The following is a 22,254-nucleotide window of genomic DNA, read 5'->3' on the forward strand; positions in this document are numbered from 1 at the left end:
TTTTGGAGTAAATCACCTTGCATTCACACTGTTAATGGCTTTAATCTAACCAGGACATTTACATCATGCAATCACACATTTAACTACCCTAGCTAACCCAGAACTGGTTTGTCCACTTTGCAGCCCCCAACACTAAAACCTGGTACAATATGTGTCCTCGGGCTACAATCAAATTACAACTAAATACCTAAACATACACAGCTTTAGCCTACATCAAAACATGTTGGAAACGTTTGTGTACATTAAATATCTCGTTACAATCTAGTGTTTACAAAACAGTCACAGTTAATTACTTTGCATTTAGCAGACACTGATTGAACAAAATGACAATGTAATTACAACACACTAAAACACAAGTGAATAAACTTTATTTGTCCAGTACAACGCTGTTTTCACCACCTGGAGGCTCCCAGCCACCATAGAAAGCCTCATAACTTTCCAAAGACTTGTGGCTTTTAAACTCCTGCATTGTGTAGTAATTTACACAAAAAACAAGATAATTCACAATGTCCATATATGTGCATAGAGGTAAATGGTCCAGGTCTCTGTGCCATTCCGCTTCTGGGAGATCGTATGGGTCGATATTTTGGATGCCTGAGAGCTTCTCCAAAATAACTCTGTTTTGCTCTTGGTATAACCTTTAAACCTGTGTTCCATTGTCCATTGTTCTTATGTGTTCCATATGTATCGTGAGAGGTACTGGAGCAGTTTTTAATGCAGCAGTGACTTCCAGGCATGATAAAACAGTGCAGAATTGTGAGAACCTCCTCTACTACCAAGTTAACAACACATGTAAACAATCATGTTTTGCCGCCGGCATCCTGCCAAAATGGCGGAGACTATGATGTCTCTGTACCATGACGACAACTCCTCACTCTCATTTGACAACTTAATCATATAATAACAATCTCAAAGATGACATGCTCTGTTTGTGGTTTCTGAATTTCATATAATGGTGAATATCAGTACAATTTAAATGAATTAAGATTGTTTAAAGGAATGGAATAAAACAAAATCCTGCTTTTTAAGACCATTTCAGTAAACCATTTTTTCTTTCCTCTCGTGGAGTCATCTGAGATCCAGTTTACTGGCACAGAGATTCACTGACCTTTTGTGATAAGCTTTGATTTAACTTAATTTTATAAAAAAAAAACGTAATTCATTTGATTTGACTTTTCTTTTTACTCAATACTTAGTAAAGTTAGGATTATGATTAAAACAAAAGGTGACAGTCTCACTTTACATTTGTATTCATACACACTTGAAGAAAAAGAGATTTATTTAGAATTGACCAATTATCCTTCTGTTCAATTTCTTAGGCTACAATTTAATTGTGTCTTTTGCAGTAATTATATCAGTGACAATAATAAACAGTAAATATCAAATCAGAAATTTGGTACAGATTCTTTTTTTTTTTGTGCAATAACAAATTGTTGATGTGTCTGTGTTTTAAATATTAGATGTAGAATATAAAAATTAAATATGTATTATTTGGAGGTATTTAGGAAAATACAAATTGTTTATGTAATAAAAAATCTACATATCTATATGAATAATTTAATTAATATAATTTGAAATTTATGCATCTTTATTTATACCCAAACACACTGGAGGTGCATATTAGTTAATTAATAATCAGCATTTCCATCGCAGGAACTTTACCCAGGAACTAGATCCTTTTGGGCTGGTACTCGGTGTGTTTCCACCTCAGGAACCAGAATCTAAATACAGTTCCCGGTAAAAAAAAAAAAATGCCCCTCAGAATTCCCTGCAGGCGAGGTGGTACTTTTTCAAAGTTCCAGAACTTTCGGGGGCAGGACTTGGGCGCTAAACATCCTGATTGGTTGAGTTCATGCAGCATTGTGATTTCAACCACCATTCATTCGGATCATTTTCAAAATATTACTGTTATTGTGTCATTTTAAATGTATTTCAGGCAAGAATGTAGTTGTTTAAAACTGAAATCTGCGGTTTATTTATAAAGACAGCACCTTTTTAAAAATGTGTTTCATTGATGTCGGAGACAGTCAGCTCCACGCGATCAGCGGGAGATCAGTGATCATCTATCCGCCGAAAGCAATCTCACCTCGGCTAGTCCTTCTGATATGTGCCACTGGCTTTGATGTCTCTTTAGTGGTTAAACATAAATCATTTGTTTTGGGTAATTCTTACAGGTAATCTTTGGTTTTTATCCAATTCTAAAATGTTCACATTAAAATAAAGAGGCAATTGACATAATATTTTATTTCATTGTAATGTAGGCTATATAGGCCAACACATTTACCTGAACTACATTTCTGCGGCTATTAATGTTTAAATGAAAATGAAAGGAGGCAGTGGTGTTTGATATATTTCGTCTTATTGGAAATATACAGGGAAGGAAATTGCAGTAGCCAAGGCAAGCTGACTGATCAAATCAAGTCTGCTTAAAGTTCAAGTCAAGTTTAAGATCAAGTACGCTGCAGTTTGCAGAATACCAGACCCGCGTCGTCCCATCCACGGGACATCAAACAACAGTGGATGCTAATTCAAAATTTGCATACTTTGTATTGAGAATTGCACGCGCCGCAGACATCAACAGACTATTTGCCTAATCTTCATGGTACTTTTGACCGCTGTGGAAACCCAGAAAGCAAAAGGCCTGGGGGGAAAACAGTTCCTGGTACAATTGTTCTGGGTAATGTCAGTGGAAACGCTGCAATATTTAAGAAAAACAGGAATCAAAAACATTGATATTTTTAACAGGTTTATAACATTTAATGATATTTAATTTTAAGTTACGTAACTTAATTTTTTAAGTTATGCAAGAGCATAGAGTCAGTTTTCTGAATTTCATTCTGTACCTTCAGAAGATGTTTGTTCTTAAGCTGCTCTGTGTAGATCTCTTTGTGTAGACTGTGTAATAATGCTCCTTAAAAAGCTAGAAACAACAACAGAAGAAGTTATTATTAGGGTTGGGTATAGATTGTTTTTTTTTTACAAATACTAGTGCCAAATCGATACGTTTAAAACATTAATTTTGCCATACATTTTTATAATAATCTAGTGAGATTTTTTAACGCACAAGCAATCTGACAACAGACGGTGCTCCACACCGAGATCTGAACTCAACATCATCAAATCTGTCTATGATTACATGAAGAAACAGATGAAACTGAGACAAACTAAATCCGAGCACCGAAACCTGTGTTCTGATTCGGTTCGGTTCGGTTCGGTTCATACCAGTTACATAGTACAGATGCAGGTTTCAGTACCCAACCCTAGTTAATATTAAAAGTTCTGGGGAAGGCAAAATTTACTGTAAAAGATAATTATATTGGTAAAAATTCAAGCGTAGCCCTAGAAAATTAGCAGAAAGATCAATTCCTTTTAAATTATAAAAATAATTTGTTTTGGTTTAGTGTATAAATACAAATGTGCAATCAAGGTAAGTGTCATCTTTTGTTTTTATTGGCCGTTGATGCTTCTGCCTCAGTTCTTTAATTGGCCTCTTTGTTGCTGCAATAACTGAGTTTAATGTGAATGCAGTGGCCCTGATCTCTGTGATAATGAGTGTTATTGTTATGCTGATTGGATTAGAGTATCTGAAAATCTGGGTAAATACTGTTTACATCCTTTATGTTCTAAAGACGGCCTCCTGAAGTCTGTATAAGGTTCAGAGATTCACTGCTTTAGTGGACACCATCTCAGTCAAGATCCTGATGAAGATTCACACAGTCTCCTGATCTTCTTTCCTGAGTTTGCTTCAGGTGTAACTGGATATTGCAGGTATTTTGTTTTCAAATTACTGTCTTTGGACATTTTTGATTAACTTTTTAACTGAATATGTGTATATGTTTTTTGCCAGTTAAAGAAACTGAAATTGTAATAATCAATTTACCATATACATTTATACTGCAAAAGCAAATTTATACAAAACTACTCATATAAAGATCATTACCACTTAAATTACTAAGATCAAACCCAGTTCAACTTTCTATCCAGTCCTTATAGATGAGAGATTTGTTGATTTTAAGTGCGTTTGTTCTTCATAGATAGCTGATATAAAGAGGAAAATGACGTTTATAAATAATTTTACAATAATTGAAATCTAGCAGCTTAATAGGTAACTTGTGTATATTCTAATCACATTTTAGCACTGATTATATACTTCTAGTTTTGAAGGGGTCATATAATATTGCTAAAAACAACATTATTTTTGTATTTGATGTAAAGCAATGTGTTTGCGGTTTAAGATAAAAAAACAAATATTATTTTCAATTTACTGTACTTTATTATTGCAGTCTTCAACGAAAACATACATATGAACGAGCGGTTGCAGCTTTGATAATTTAAGGCTTATTCTGCAGCATTTATGTAAGATTTAAGATCAACACATGCTGTTGTGAATTATTAAGTGCAGCATCTTCTCAGGATAAGAACACGCAATCTCATCAATAGTTTAATAGACCCTCTGAAGTCGGATAACGTGTATGCGCGTTATGAGGCATTTTTCTCCTGATAATCCGGAAAATAACCTAAATTACACTTTCAGTTTTGATCGTATAGATAAGAGCAATACATCACTCGAATCTGTAAAGGGTCTACTTTTCTTGTATACAGACAAATTCACAACAAAACTTTGTGCACTTATAAAATAAAGATAACAAACAAGGTGTGCTTTCTGCAGCCTTTGTCTGCGCTGATCTACATTTACAAACATGTCATTAAAATGAACTGTAACTCCCTAAATATTAAATGAAAAGACATGAGAGAGATATCTATAGAAAGCCTGACATGTCTACTTTTAAACTAAACAAGTGCTGCCAAAAAACAAATATTCTGTGATAAACTAATCCATATGAAAAACAACGCAATGTCCGTTTTTCACGTCTCCCTTCATTATCTTCTGATATGACCACGCCCCCACAGTGAACGCTCTATTCAGATTATAATAGGCTTGTTTGAGATGCGCCTTGCCTCGCCTGAAATGTAGTCGAGAGTAGGCGGCTGCAGTAAGAGGAGGGGTCAAAAAAGACCTTTGAAGTCGTACACTTCCTGATTCTCGCTGTTTTGTCGACTGCAAACATCAGCAATGGAGGAGATCTTGTTCACGTTTTTTATTGCAGATGAAGTAGTTGTAATCGAAATACCACTGTTTTGTCATCATGTGCAGATCACATCCATAGCATTTTTCCATACTATGCAAGTCAAAGCTGTTTTGTAGCAAAAATTCTTCAGAATTTCTTCCCTTATTTTAAGCCAGACCCTGACACTTCTCAGATGAAACCACACAAAGATGAAGCATAATGGCTTAACAGTCTAATAGATATTTGTGTGCATGTATATTTTTAATTGAAAGATTTATTAATTTTACACAAACATACGATAGAATAAAATGAAAATTACAACGAGGAAGAGATCTAATTAAGAGAAAAATAAAATAAAATAAACACATGTCCAATTCTTAATTTCACTAGGCGTGTTTTGTTTTTGTTTAGTTCGCATTTAAATATAGATAAATAAATGGGAAATCTAATTCTTAGAATAAAGCGAAAATGTATCCGTTGACATTCTCAGCCAATGAGCATGAAGCTGTGTCCGCAGTCCGTCGTTTCCCATCAGGCTTTTGATCAGCGCAGTCGGTGGAGAACAAATGCACTCGACTGCTCAATCCGACACATCCACCTTGCTGTCGCGAGAGTTTTTTTGGCACACATCAGAATGACATCAGAGCAAAGTGGATGTAACTCGGACACTTTTCTAGTCGTGTCCTCTTTTGGAAGGCCAAACAAAGTAGCTTAGCTTTCACAAAGAAACACACAGTGACTCCACAACATGGCGGTGGCAACAATGAGAATAAAAGTTATGCCTTCTTTCTGTGTGAACATCTGGCCTGTGTTATGCAAATCTTTCGATACAGTGACATAGACGTGGCTGCGTGTTTAAACGAGGCGTTTTAGGGGAGGGTGGACAAGCCTCAATTTTTACAAAGAATATCTCTTTGGGTTTGAGACTTTAGTCTTTACAACTTCAGGGATCTTATCGATTCACCAACAGCTTGTAACACTTCAAAGAAAAAGAAAACTTTAAATTGCATCATATGAGCCCTTCAATAAAGATAATCTGGGGAAATTTAAATCATTTTCATTTACAATAAATTTATCCCTTTTTAACCATTTTAATAATAGATTTTCATTTTGACAGCCAATCGGTGGTTTTAAACTCACTCTGATGTCACCTGCTGCTCAAAACAGTGCAAATGCAACCAGAAATACAAAAGTGTAACGAATAGTTCTACAAACCAACTGTAAATGTTTTCATGAAAGTTGAATCTTGAATAATAGCCTACAAATCAGAAAATACCAAATAGAAAACTTAATACAAATGTATTCTGAGTGCTAGTTTTTGTTATTTTTGTGTTTCAGGCCATCACCAATCACTCTGACGGACTCCCTCACAAGTGTGCTGACTACTGAACCAGGGAGCTTATTGAGACACAACCAGAGACTTAGTTTTTTTTTTTTTATTATTATTCTCACCTCAACAGGACAAAGTGTCTAAACGCACAGAAAAACTCCTGCTGAAACGGCTGAGATTCACGTGACACACGATTATAAAGATGGCGTTTATTAAAGAGGAGAGTGAGGAAGTGAAGATTAAAGAAACATTCAGAGTTAAAGAAGAAGATACTGAGGAACAAACAGGTTAGTTTTCTTTCTGAACTCACTCATTTGATCTTTTTTAAAATGAAATAAATGATAGTCTTGAAGAATGTCATGAGCGTCCTAATTAATTTTTTTATGACATGGAGCGGTACGCCTCATGTGAACAGTAGGCTTTTTGGTGTGCCATATGTTGTCCTATAAATAATTGCAATAAACAATATACATTTCTTAGACCTGTTTTAATGCCTGATTGTTTACTATATAATAGCATAATGTTGGTAGTATTAATTGTTAAAACGTTTAGACAGTTAAAGCTGTTCTCCTAGCTGTCCTATCATGGGGTATGTATTTTATAATTTTTGCTTGGGATATCAGGGATGCCTGGGATTTCATTTTATAGGGGAAAAAAACAGCTAAACATTTGATATTCAGATTGTCAAATATATGTAAATAAATGTTGTTGAATGTAAAATTTTAATGTGCATAGTTGTTAGTAAATTTAGTGGCTATGTGTGCCATGCAGATTTTATTTACATCACGTGAATTCGTACATTTTTCCTGAAAGAAATAAAAGTGACATAAAACTAAGTGCCTTTTAAACAGGGAGTACAATGCACATTTGGTGAAAGAAACAATTCATTATTGGATCAATATTGCTGCTCGCCCACCTCAGATTAACGTTACATTTAGCAAGGAATCATTTTAAATCTAGATTAAATGATTTATCTAATAATTCTGTTGTGCAAACCTTTAAACCAAAAGCAGGTTTACATTAAACTAATCAATTTGATCCTAGATTTACATTATATTTAAGATTAAATCCTGTTGCACCATAACTTTAACCTCAGATATAAATCTGGAATCTGGATCTTTAAATTTACTTTAGGTTTAAATAAAATGAAATCCACATGCAATTAAAGGGGTGGTTAATTGTGATTTAACTTTGATAACTTTAGTTAGTGTGTAATGTTTCTGTTTCAGAATAAACAATGTGTAAACTTACAATGCTGAAAGTTTAAAGTGTTAGTTCACCCAATAATTAAAATCAGTGAGAGAGTATTTGCATTGCTTTGACCTTTCCCTTTAGGTTCTGCCTTCTAGCATGACATCATTGCTTTGTCATGTATACAAACATTTGTCAAACTGCATCTCAAACATCTTACATTTTTGTCTTTTTTCATCTTAGACTTGATGGTGCTGAAAGAGGAGAGTCAAGAACTAAAAGAAATGGAAGAGAAAAATCAATTTAAGAATCAGCATGATTTTATATCTAAAGAAAAATCTTTTAGTGGCTCACAGACTGAAATAACTTCAAGTAAAAACGATTTTAAAATACACATGAGAGTTCACACTGGAGAGAAGCCTTATGCCTGCCAACACTGTGGAAAGTGTTTCAATAAAAAAATAACTCTTAGAAACCACATTAGAATTCACACTGGAGAGAAGCCTTGTGTCTGCCAACACTGTGGAAAGTGTTTCGGTCAAACATCAACTCTTTTAAGACATACCAGAATTCACACTGGAGAAAGGCCTCATATTTGCCCTCAGTGTGGAAAGAGTTTCACTGATCCTGGAAACCTTGTAAAACACATGAGAATTCACACTGGAGAGAAGCCTTGTGTCTGCCAACACTGTGGAAAGTGTTTCGGTCAAACATCAACTCTTAGAAGACATAATAGAATTCACACCGGAGAGAGGCCTCATATTTGCCCTCAGTGTGGAAAGAGTTTCACTGATCCTGGAACCCTTGGAAAACACATGAGAATTCACACTGGAAAGAAGCCTTATATTTGCCCTCTGTGTGGAAATAGTTTCACTCAGAAAGGAAGCTTTAACAGACACATGAGAACCCTACACATGTCCTGAGTGTGGAAAGTGTGTCGGTCAGAAACAACACTTTGAAGACCACATGAGAATTCACTCTGGAGAGAAGCCTTTTACCTGCCAACAATGTTTCAAATGTTTAAACCAGAAAGCAAGCCTTAACAGGCACATGAGAGTTCACACTGGAGAGAAGCCGTTTATATGTGGTCACTGCGGAAAAAGTTTCAGACATTAAGAAGCCCTTAAGTACCACATGAGTTTTCACATATGAAAAAACAGTTTTCCTTTTTCAGAAAAGGACACATCTCAGGAATCATGTATTAAATCCAGAGATAAGTCTTGACTGTGCCTCACTGTAGAATGACTTGCAGAAGCACCCCTGATATAGTTCAAAATACTCAAGCAGTGGATTTAGGCCTTGTTTGGTTGATAGGATCACAAATGTACTGTCTCCGTACAACTCTCTTTTGTCCACTTTTAACCCACTCTGTTTAAATTTTCTCAAGGGTGGGGGGGTCAATGGACAGATAAATGCATGGGTTTTTCTTTTGATCAAATGGATCAAATATATTCACACAATTTACACATGAATGTGAACTGAGACAATGGAAAAAGATAAAGACAGCAGCAGCTTTTGTTTCTGCTGATAGCTGCAAAAACTGATAGCCGCAAAACCACACCAAATGCTGTGGATGCATGTGAGAAGTGAGGATTGGCGGAGAACATTGTGCTTGGACAGGGTTTTTTTTATCTTCAAACTACACTAACAACTTATAAAACTATAATTCTAATTATTGTTGTCTTTGAGAAATGTTCTTTTGTATTTGAGGTATTACATTCTCCAGTTAGCACAAATCAACAGAATGTGGACACATACGTGGTGTATTTTACCTAATCTAGTATTCTGATTTATTATAGGCTTTTTATTATATAAATCAACACCAAAGACTTGCGTAATCTTTCTGTCTACATAATGCAAACAGCTAAAACAAACAAATATTATAAAAGTGAAATTCCTAGTAATTCCACTAATTCCATAATTGCAATGGTCCATTTCTCTATTGAAAAAAACAGCAAAGTGTTTTTATTCGGCGATCACAATCGTAAACAATATACCATATTTTTCGGACTATAAGTCGCATCGGACTATGTCGCATTTATTTAGAACCAAGAACTGAGCAGCATAGAGCGCCCTCTTGCATGTTTAGATGGTAATGTTTTCTTTTGGATAATTTCTCTTGGTTCATGTCAAATTAATTTTGATAAATAAGTCGTACCTGACCATAAGTCGCAGGACCAGCCAAACTATGAAAAAAGTGTGACTTATAGTCCGGAAAATATGTTAGTTAAGATCTCGACAGAACACTGCCTGGCTGAATGGCGCTTTAATTTTATCTCATCAAATACGCATTCTTATTCTTTAGCTTGGGTAAAACTAATACATTTTAGTTTGAAAGAACAGCAGCTACGCTGATGATGTCTCTATTTGTTTGTCTGTTTTGCCACTGGATTTATATATGATTTACACAAGCTCCAGTCTGGATCCAGAACACCTGAAAAGAGATGATGCCAACCCCTCAGAGAACCTCAGAAGATGCTAAAGTTGCTTTGCAATGATTTGTATTATAAAAAGCGTTATAGAAATAAACTTGAATTGAATTGAATTGCAATTAGGAGCAAGCGTGTGCACGTGGTTGCCAGATTGCTTAAAATAGGCAAATCATAGCTGGCAGAAAACGTATGAGTTTAACAGCGAAGCTCTGATTTTGGGATTGTAGCTCTTAATATCTGGCAACCGCAATGAAATCTTGTGTAGTAGAGGTGTGTAGAGCAGTCTGCAATAACATTTTGTCTACCTTTTTGACAAAAAAAAAAGGTTTTTGGTAAAGTTTTTATCTTTTTGAACACATTTTATTCTGTGCAAACTCATATAGTCTTATTTGTCATTTATTGACCTTACTGTCATCCCATCTTAGTCATGAGAAAAAAGCTTGTCAACGAACATTTTACAACATAATCGTTCATGAAATGAACACTAGCTAGTATGCCTCTTGAGATCAGGGGAGTGAGGTTTTCCCACACAGCTCTTACCAGCTGGCCTCCGTTAACCTGAACCCCCATTATGGGACTCACAGCTGAAAGTGCTCTAATTCTAACAGTTTCCTACTTCAGTGTGTTACAAACATAATGTTGGTGTCTTTGGAAAGAAGACCCTTTGGGCTTTACTTTTCATCAACCAGATTTGATAATGCTCAAAAATATTAAAAGTTATAGACACCGATGTGCCTTGAATTTTTTTTTTTTTACCACACTTAAATATTTTTTGATTTGATATAAAAATACATGAAATCAGTCCTGGAGCAATCTAGAAAAGTAATTGGTTGAAAGTCACATGTCTCATGAGTTTCTATTTCAAATCTGAATAATATCTCATAAATGAAATGAGACTCCTGCAATATTTTTATGAGACTATGTCTACACCCCCCAACCCCCAAATATAAAAAAAATATTTACCAACCGTATTGAAGGCTTCTACAAACTATTCAGTCAGTAAACATACCACTCCATAGTTTTTTTCATAGCTTTTTTCAATTCTAAAACACCAGACAGAAACTTCATATAAGTGATTTATTTGAGCACTAGAAAAATAAAATAAGAATAATTTGAGTAAGAAAAATAATAATATTAATAAAAATAAAAAAGATTTAACTTTGTTTGCCAATTACAGAAAATCTTGAGATCACGGCACCAATGCAACCCATCAGGTTCTACTACTCTCACTTGTTTCTAAGGGGGATTCGAAATGGTGTTTTCAGCATTGGAGGCAGGCAAAATATCAAGGATGCAGAGGTGGACTGGAACAAAGTAAATTTACTTGAGTACTGTACTTAACATTTTCAATGGTGAGTTTAAAATATTCTAATAGTCCCCCCAGAGTGAGTTTTTTAAAGAAGACCGTTATTTGAAAACGTTCCCCTTGCTGTTTGCATGGCGCGGTGTCAGGCTTGTCACGACACACCGCATTTACAATAACCCAGATGGATTGATTTTATTTAGTTTTTCCTTTTTTAATTTACAATACTCACAAACTTGCATACCATGTCATGAACAATCTCATATTCCGATTCATAAATATGGGTAAATGAGTGTCTTGACATTTTAAAAACTGTTCTAAATTATTTTGATCATGATCTGTAATGTGAGATGGGGGCAGGGGTGTAGATTACGCGGGGGACGTGGGGGACGTGTCCCCCTCACTTTTAATCTCATGGAAACTCGTCCTCCGCACTTTTTCCGGTCAAGTTTGTTCTCATAGAGGTTTTCAAGAGCTGGTGTGAATAAATATAGATTTAAACTCAAAGAGACGGGATAGTCTGCGTATAATTTAATATTTAATTCGGACCAGAATACAGTGAGATGAATATCACAGAGCGCAGTGCAGTCTGTGTTTCATTCATACTAGAAGCCGGAGGGCGCTCTAGCGCAGAAAGCCATTTCAAGAAATTCCTAATATGGGAAAAAACGTACAGCTATCGCTGTATGAAAACTGTTTTTACACAGAAAAAAAAGCCCATAAACTTTTGCAAACACGAAGACATTAAACATATGTTTGCAACAATATATGTTTTTTCAAGTAATCTCCAGCAGGTGATAAATAAAGTATGACGAATTTAGTACCAATTGACATAGCTTTTATTACAGAATAGAAACTATTCTGCCTTATTATGTGATAAAAAATTTGTTTGTAGTATATAAACAAATCATTGTTATTTGTTATTGTCCATCAGTTATACATTTCTAAGCCAATTAAAAGCTAGAATTTTATGTAAAATTAAAGTTTCCTATAGTATCCATTACCAGTCAACAGTTTTTGAACAGTAAGCTTGTTAATTTTTTATTTTTTTAAATAAGTCTCTTCTGTTCACCAAGCCTGCATTTATTTGATCCAAAGTAAAGCAAAACAAAATGTGAAATATTTTTACTAACCTATTTAAATTAACTGTTTTCTATTTGGATATATTTCAAAATGTAATTTACTGTTATTTCAAAACTGGATTTTTGTACAATTACTCCAGTCACAAGATCCTTCAGAAATTATTCTGATATTCTGATTTGCTTCTCAAAAAAAAAAAAAACACATTATGATAATGTTGAAAACAGTGTTTTTTTTTTCATGTTTCTTTGATCAATAGAAAGTTCAGAAGAACAGCATTTATTTTGAAATAGAAATCTTTTGAAAAATTATTACTTTATCATGACGTGACATTCAGCCAAGTATGGTGATGGTTATATTCATCAAAGAATACTGAAGGATGTGAGACTGAATACTGGATTAAAAATGCTGAAAATACAGCTTTGATCACACAATATTCATTCTGAATAGGACAAAAGTGTCTTTATAAAGTATCAAATGGATTTCTTATTGAACTAATATGAAATGGTGGTTCTTCAGCTGAACAGTCCAGTCTGGTACAGGCTGTAACTGATAATTTAAGCACCTTCCTGGACGAGAAATTTGTTCATTTAGAGTCAATGTTAGACACAATTACAACCTGATTAGAGGATAACATGAAGCGTATCATGGAGGCAGAAAGCTGTGTCCCCCAGACCGAGGACAAAGTGTGGAACTACACAACAATGTATCGACGTTGGAAAAAACTACAGTCCCTCTTGGAGAGATCAGAAGATGCTAAAAATCGCAGTCGGCGGGACAATATTCATAACATTGGTCTGAAGGAGTGCGCGGAGGGTCGCCAACCTGTTAAGTTTTTTTAAACCTGGCTGCCCAAGCTGCTTGAGATTGAAACAAAACATGGCGCTATTAAAATCGACCAGGGGCATAGAACACAGGGCCCGCTCAAACCCAACCTTGCATGCCCTGTGCTGATTAAGCTTCACAACTACTTGGACAAGAGTAAAATCCTGGCTGCTGCAAAGAAGAAGGAGCATCTCGCATATGAGGGAAGTGACATTCTTATTACGCAAGACCTGTCATTTAGAGTCATAGAGGCTAGACAGGCATACAACGACGTCTGCAGTCTGACGTCTGAGTTGTCCATTTTGTGATGCACTACCCTGCTAACCTGTTTCAACCATAAAGGATCTGACCACTCCTTCCATTCTGCACAAGATGCACAGGCGTACCTGAATGGATTGGACTAAAATATTGTGTTGACATGATTGGCTGGGATGGTGCATTTAAAAACTTTCTTATCATTTATTGCTCAGCAGCAGTATGATGTTGAGTGATGTTAAGCAGCTGTTTATTCCTATTCCAGTAAAATATTTATCCAAAAATATTTGTTTTATTATTATTAGTATTTTAGTAGTATATAAATATAATGTTTCTTTTTTTGAAGGTGTTGTTTAGGGCACATACACTTGATTGTTGTTACTTAATATTAAGTGTGATGGGAGTGGGGGAGGGGCTAGATAGAGTTGTCTTTGTTCAGTTAGAAAAACTTATATCATACATGTTGCTGAACTACCAACATATAAAACCATGAGATGAAGCTAGCTGAAGATTAACCTGAAGTGCTAAGAGAGATAATTTCTTTCCTAAAATGTAGCGGTGGGGTAAAGTGAGACATGAGACTTATGTTAAGTTTATTATTAAACAGATGGAGAGGAGATGGAGAGTGCAGCCGCTGAAGTAAAGGAAGGAAAGAAGTCTATAAGAGCAGCTGCAAGGGATAGAAATATTGAGAAGTCAAGCCTCCTAAGATTCATAAAGAAAAAAGTAAAATCAGTAGCCTTGGGTGCAGTAGCTGAGGCAAAGAGAATATTCACAAATGAGATGGAGGAGGAGCTTGCCAAACACTTGAAACAACTAGCTGAACAGTTCCGTGGCCTTCCACCAGTTAAGTGCCCTCAACTGGAATTGAACTGGAAAAAAATTAATGGACTGAAAAGAAATACAACGTACGTTTAGACCACAAGTAGCCTACTTATTGTACATGCCATTGATTTTAAACATACTATTTGATTCAGTTTGTGACAGAGAAAGTTGGTTCTGTCACATCGGCTGAGAGAGAACTGGTGACTGTGGTGTGTGCAGTGAATACTGCTGGGAATGCCACACCTCCCATGTTTATCTTCCCCAGTGTTAAGTTTAAGGACTGCTTCATGATAGGAGCACCTCCAGGAGCCAAAGGTACCTCCACCAGAACGGGATGGATGAATGAAGACACCTGGGCTGAGTTCCTTGATCACCTGATACAGGACACTAACTGCACCACTGACTATCCCATGCTGCTAATCCTAAGGCTCACATCTCATTCAAGGCACTAGAAATAGCCAAGAGCAACGGTATTGTTCTGCTCACCCTCCAAACTCACACATCCCATCGCATGCAACCTCTCGACGTGACCATGTATGGCCCATTCAAAACCCAATACAGTCGAGCTCTTGATTGGTGGATGAGATCCAACCCTGGCAAAACAGTCTCGATCTACCAGATTGCAGGACTTGTGAATGAAGCCTCCATGTCAGCAGTGACAGCACGCAACAACGGATTTAGATCCACTGGGGTTTTCCCATATAACCAAGACATTATCCCTGATAAAGCATTTGCACCATCAATTGTGTCAGACCGGCCAACCCCTGAGCTGCAGCCTGTCACTGCATATGATCCGTATGTTCAATCCCCTACAAACTATTTCAGTCATTAAACATACAACTGCATGTTTTTTTCCATTATAAAACACTACAAAAAATTTTTTAGACATCATATAAGAGATTTATTTGAGCACTAGAAAAATAAAGATTTAACTTTGTAGGCCAATTACAGAACATCCTGAGATTGCTAGAAATGCAGTATTTACAATGAATTACAATGACATTACGTGCTGATGGCCAGTTATAGAAATGTTAATCATATAAATGCGCCATAAAGTCAATAAATCACACTCTATTCATGTTTTCATTCACTTTGATATCCGTGATTACACAGTAATAGCATGCTGATTTGCACTCAGATGGTAATCATGCAGATATAGGCACATTCAACCTAAAAGATTAAAAGATAGCAAGATTATTAGATAATTATATATAAAATCATTCACACATACATAAAAAATGTTGAAAAATAAAACAAATTAAAAAAAGGGCGATCGCTAAGTTTCTGCCTTCATCAGATGAACCGTGCGTTAGAGCGTGTGACGAGAGAGCGCCAGAATTCAAATAAACTATTTTCCGTTTTTCTTTCACTTTTTTTTTTTGTGTGGATTGTCTCATTCTGTTTGTGACAATGTATGCTAAAAAAACCATGCTGTTTTTTTACTACCAAGTTGCAGTTTCTGACCGAATAAAGTTTCTGTCACTGAATAAATGAAACGTAAACAAAGGAATTATGATCCATATTACAATGTTATTGTTTTGTTGGCTATGCAACTCATTCTCACTGCACATTGTTTACATCTCTACACATCATCTGTGAACTTATCTATAATATAGAACTGGATTGCTCATGACGTCATTAAAGTGAAGCCGCCGCGCCGCCATATTGGTAATCCCTAGTGTGTGAAAACATTCCATTGAATTAATAAGAATTTGTATGATTTTAATGAGAAAACATCACCTAACAAGTCAGTGTCTTTATAAATATGAAGTATCACTGTACATTATTACAATGCGAACACCCTAGGCATGTAAACGATAGTTTACGATAGTTCACTCTGCAAGTGAACGACGCCTTTTGGTACCATCCCAAAGAAGTTCAGAATCACTCTCACACTTCAGAGTCTTTACTCATTTTCAAGAAACATCTAAAGACTCATCTTTTTCGCCTACACTTAACCAACTAACACTAGCACTTTTCCTTTTCTTGTCTTTTCATTAAAAAAAAAAAAAAAAAAAAACCTGGCTATGCGTTCTATACTAGACTAACTGAGACTTGTCATGGCACTTGTATTCTGTTGTTGTTCTTTTGTTGACATGACTGCTTCTATTGTTCTTATTTGTTAGTCACTTTGGATAAAGGCGTCTGCTAAATGATTAAATGTAAATGGTTATTTTGTAAATGTCAGGAATTTCCCCTACTTATTAAAAAGCTATGGTCATTACAGTAGTGAGCATCGTGAACATGATAAACATCAGAGGGACATGACCTCAACACATATAACAAACTACAAAGTGTTTGTTCTGAAATCTGAATTTATTCATAGAAATAACTGACTATATACAGTACAGATTTAAGAAATAAATACAAAGCTTTATTTCCCAGATAGTAAATAATTTTTTTTTATTTCATTATAGAGAAATATGAACAACATAATTGTATAATTCATTGCAATATATTAAAATCCATTTCTGATACTAATAATTTAATTTAACTAATGTTAATAATTCCTGAATAATTTTGTTCATAAAGAAATAAGCCATTTTTGTGTTTGATCAGTTACCATTGTCATCAGTGCGCAGCAGACACACCCACCTACACGATTTAAATATATCGCTTATCCTGTCCCAAAAGACCGTAAACTCTGCAGATAACATCTGAAGTAAACATTACTTTATTACACATAGCTTATAAAACGAGTCCCCTTTGACTAATCAGCTTCAAATCGAGTTATTTTAGGACAGCGGTTTGAATGTGACTCCATGGTGCTCTCTGCTGGTAGGGATTAGTAATCAAACACTTCTGGTGGCTTCACTGTCTGTTGGCAGTTTAGAACACGATGAGCGATCCAGTTATATATATATATATATATATATATATATATATCAGTGCATCTGTGTAGTAATTTAATATATTGTGTACATTTCATTATTTGTATTTAATGTTCTATTTTTTTGCATAGTCTAAAAAAGAGAATTCCCGACCTAGATTTCACTGCTTATTGTATGCCATATAACTTTTATGTGACAAATAAAATCTTGAATCTTGAATAAGTAGGATCAGTCTGAAAAGATATAGCAACCCGAGCTAGAACAGTCTGAAGAGCTGGGCTGAGTTTGGTGGTTCTAGCTTGAAAGCTCTAGGGGGAGGAGTTCAGAATTTTAGCAGTGATTCTGGAGCTAAGCCCACAAAGGGTCGTAGCACAGTGTGGGTAGAACAAAAACGGCAGAAATTAAACATACATTGAAAAAACTGAAAGGTTCAGGGGCCCGTTTCACTAGGGAGGTTCAACCAACTATGAGTTTAGACTTGAATTCTGAGTTGAATTACCCTGAGATGGGAAACTCGAGTTTTCGGTTACAGAACAGCTGAAATTAGTTAGTTTAATCAACTCTGAATTGACTGACTCTGAGTTAAGCACGTGAACCACAACTATAAAAAGCCATTATCAATGGAGCTCCGATATTACGATTCACCATGGCAACAGCTCCCGCCAAAAAGCTGTCTGCATACTTCAGATTCAATACAAATATAATTATTCTCAGCGTTATAATATCACAGGTTAAAACTGGCAGAACATCAGATTAATGAATTAATAGCTAATCATTTATGGTGTCTCATGGGCAAAAAAAATAATATAATAATATTTTAAGTGCATTTTTCTTATTTTACAAATGATCTGCCAATAGAGTAAGAAAAATACAGCAGTGGCTATTTACACTAAGTGGAATTAACATACTTTCTTAGCGATAGATCATATTTACAGTAGGCTAAGTGCAAGTAGCTCTAGATGCTATTACAGAAAAAATGTACAGTGAAAATCATGATATATTCTATTTATCATGTAATAGTAGCAGTTCTTTGCAACAGACTAAGTGTAAATAATAATTAGATGCTAGTTATACTTTATACTGGCAGATACATACTAGGCCCATTTGCCACTCAGTATTGTTATACAGTAACAGGATGCAATAATAACAGATTGTAAATAATTATATTTATTACAAATATAAATAGTTATATCATTATTGAACACTCGTTAGGTACTTTACTTCCACTTTTAGAACATTTCATTCATTTTTATTGAAAATAAATTCTAATGTGACGTGATGGGAAAAGAGAGAAGACAGAGCTTCACAAAAGCCGGACTCTAACCCAATCAATCACGCTACAAGCTTGTTTTCCGTGCTCAAAACATTACTGCCTATACCATTGAATCCGTTATTCACATGTGTCACATTTAACCTTATGTGTTGATGGAGGGCGGAGGTACAATAGAATTGCACTTAGTAATAGACACTCAGAATAATCTTCTTTTCCATTTGCATTAAAATTATTTTTATTACCACACTGGCATATAATTTTACTTGAGTAAAATGCATTTAATTTAGATCCCCCCAGGAAACAAGAATAATATCTTATATAATTTTCTTACATAGAAAATCCAGCTTTATTTTTATTATTATTATTATTTTACATTTGTACTTGGGGAAGGGAAAAAAGAAAAAAAAAAAAACACTTAGTAAGAAGAGCATTTTTCCAGCGTGCATCAATGAAGCGTTTAAAAAGGGGGAGGAGACCAAAAGAAACTCTGGGTTTTCCAAGGAAAACCTGCTCCTGACCATGTTAGGTTCATAGTGTAAGTTACCTTTCTTTCAGATTCAGGCTTGACTTACCCTGCTTTCTCGGGTTTGATAAACCTCCCATTCTGAAACAAAAAAACCTAGAGTTTCCCTCATTTCAGGGTAAACATAATTAGTTTTCACTTAACATCCATTCTGAAATGGGCCCCAGGGGTACAAAAGTTCAAAATCAAACAGAAGTTCAGATGAGAATGACCAAAAACACATTTCTGATTCAATACAAGCACACAAGCAAAATCCAACATGTCGAACGGAAGCAACGTTAGCCAACCTGGATTCGAACCCACGATCTGAAAGGTTTGGTGCCAGTGGCTTAGCAGAGTGTGCCACTTAACCCGCTTTCACACTGCATGCTTGACCCGGAAAACTGCTGGAACATTGCCGGGTCACCTTCTGTCACCTACCTAGTAACATTGCCGGGTTCAGTCCCGGAACGAGCGCTGTGTGAACAAAAGCCAGAACAAATGCCATAAAGGGATGTACTAGTGATGACTCTTTTACCGGTTGTTTTGAAGGCAGATCAGCATTCGTGACAAAACAAATATGTGCAAACTGTAAAGAAGCAGAGATCAGTTAGTTCCTAACTTTCCATGCTGAAGCTGAGATTGTTCGCCAGCTTAAGTGAAAGTACACTTGCCTAGCATTTTCAACTCGTACATTATATGTCACATCCTGATATCATGTGTCTTTACGGGACCTTTACAGGTTGTGTGTGAATACATGCACATATTCTGGGTAATCACTGGCAGTATGAAGGTGGAAAATCTAGCGACCTGGGAACAATTGCCACGACACTTCTCCCGTGTATTTTCAGGAATCGCAGAGCGAAATAGGCTTTGGTTGCTGCATATAAAATGGGCTGCTGAGGAGACATTAAGGTGTGAGAATGAGCTCACAATAAAAAGCTCTTTAGCATTCTAAGTAGCATAACATGCAAAGGTTAAGTTAATTGTAATGCAGCTTATGATTAACTTCATTGATAAAGAGCCACATTAGAATGAATGGTAACCAATTAGCATGCTAATTTGACTTATTTAAACAAGGTATATGACCATGTTTTACCATATTTGATTAAGATGTCCCATTAATATTTAAGACTGAATGGTATGTAATGAATTGTTACAATCATATTAAAGATGAAAGACCATGTATATATTCAGAAACACAAAGAATGCAATGACAATGAAGTTTCATCACTTTTTGACTATCTTCCAAAGCATGAGAAACAAAAATACAAAAACCCATCACTTTTAAATGACACTTGTATAATTCTTTTTTGTCACAGAAAACAAACATAGTACCCATTTAGAAGAATTTGCATTTAACAGTTATCTAAAAGGTAAAGAAAGTCACAAAATGCATTAAATTTTTTTAAATAAGGAAACAAGTACATTAGTAATTAGCTGAGTTTTTTGGTAACTACATTCTTTAAAGGTCCCATTCTTTGTAGGGATGCACGATATTGGATTTTGGCCGATATTCTATATGCCGATATTTTCAAAATAATTTTGGCCGATGCTGATATCAATATATATACAAATTTTTCGCCTGATATATTTAAACTTTAATTTTACTGAAGAGAAATCCATGTATCTCTTCTGTACTGATTCTAGCATAAATGTATTATTTTACAAATGTAGACAGACATTCACACCTGAAAAACAGGTCGATTATTTAACTTGGAGAATATCGGTTTGGCTCATCGGCAGAAATATTCATATCGGCCGATACCGATGATGGTCATTTTAAGCTTTTATCGGCCGATACCGAGGTTGTGCCGATATTATCGTGCATCCCTAATTCTTTGTGATCCCATGTTTCAAACTTTAGTTAGTGTGTAATGTTGTTGTTACAGTATAAATAATATCTGTAAAATTATGAAGCTCAAAGTTCAATTCTAAGTGCGATATTTTATTTAACAGAATTCGCCTACAAAAAAGCGACTCGTTTGGACTACATTCCTGTAGTAATGACGTCACTAAAACAGTTTTTTGAATATCCTCCGCCCACATGAATATACAAATAAAGGGGGCGTGGTCTTGTTGCGCTCTGACAGAGAAAAAGGAAGAGTTGCTTTTGGAGAGTGTATTTGTCGCCATGTCGCCGAGACGATTGCTATTTCAATCACCTTTGTTTGGCCTTCCCAGGGACGCTGCCCTTAGAGATCAATGGTTACAATTTATGTTTAACTTGGTTCCCAAAAATTATAACCCACATCTAAAACGATGTGCTGCACATTGTACTGAGGAAAGCTTTCTCAATCTGAATCAGTTTAATACCGGATTCACCCAAAGATTATTTTTGAAAGATGGAGCTGTTCCTTCTTTGTCTGGAGAAGGCGTTGTTTATGGACCACAACTGGTAAGTGTATTGTATTATTTAAGTTGGTGCTTTAACAGTTTCTGTAACTTATTACACAAAGGGCAACGCTGTTTAGCTTTGTTAACTAGATAGTAAATGAAACTAATCCGAAAAAAGTAGTTTTTCAACCGGACACCATCGGTTGGTGTTTGTAATGATCAGTTTAAATTATATCTTGATTATATCTATTGTTTACTGTTTAACCACATGCTGGTTTAGCTGCAGCAACGCAAAATATTGTTCTATGTTTAGGCCTATGTAACATTACCTACTGTAGTAAAGCAATGTTTCATTCCTATTTATTGCGAAGCTATTATGTTACAGTAGTCATATATATGAATATATAACTGTGCTAAACAGTAACAAACAAATATCCACAGTTTTTGATGTAATAATCTATTGAAGGACCATATTAGTAAATTTATCATAGAGAATACATGCCTGTTTTGTATTTTTTGCTTTGTTTTTGTTGTACTCTGATAAAAGTCAATTAAATATGTCATTACTGTTTAACATGGAAAATGTGTACATTGGTCTTATGTCATAATTGAATGCACATTTGAAATATTTGTTACAGAGTTCATCTCAGCAGGGACCACGTTCCCAAGAGTTCCCTGCCATATCTTCGGTAGATGAAGCTGGATGTCAGACAGACTCTGCAAACAACGAAACAGTGGCCATACAGATATCAGCAAAGCTGCGATCAGTAGGCACACAATTTCTGTGTGACTTTTCTTTTAGTGATGTCCATGTAAGAAGCAAAGGTATAAAGTCTAGAAATATCAGTAGTGGCACATATTTGTTTGTATTATGTTTTGATATAAAGAAATTATATGTAATTGTATGAAATACTTTTTTGAATAATAATATATATTTATTAAACTTAAATCATTATTTAATTATTAACATACTTTTTGCTTTGTAGGCATTCAGGCAACAG

The 22,254-nt window shown here is 35.3% G+C and overlaps 1 pseudogene; it reads left to right on the forward strand.

Annotated features, from left to right (window-relative positions):
- Positions 1–3,519: 3,519 nt before the first annotated feature.
- LOC127956031 (gastrula zinc finger protein XlCGF62.1-like) lies at positions 3,520–10,135 on the forward strand (annotated as a pseudogene).
- Positions 10,136–22,254: the final 12,119 nt, after the last annotated feature.

This window comes from Carassius gibelio, chromosome B4, assembly GCF_023724105.1.
Source record: "Carassius gibelio isolate Cgi1373 ecotype wild population from Czech Republic chromosome B4, carGib1.2-hapl.c, whole genome shotgun sequence".
Taxonomy (NCBI): Eukaryota; Metazoa; Chordata; class Actinopteri; order Cypriniformes; family Cyprinidae; genus Carassius; species Carassius gibelio.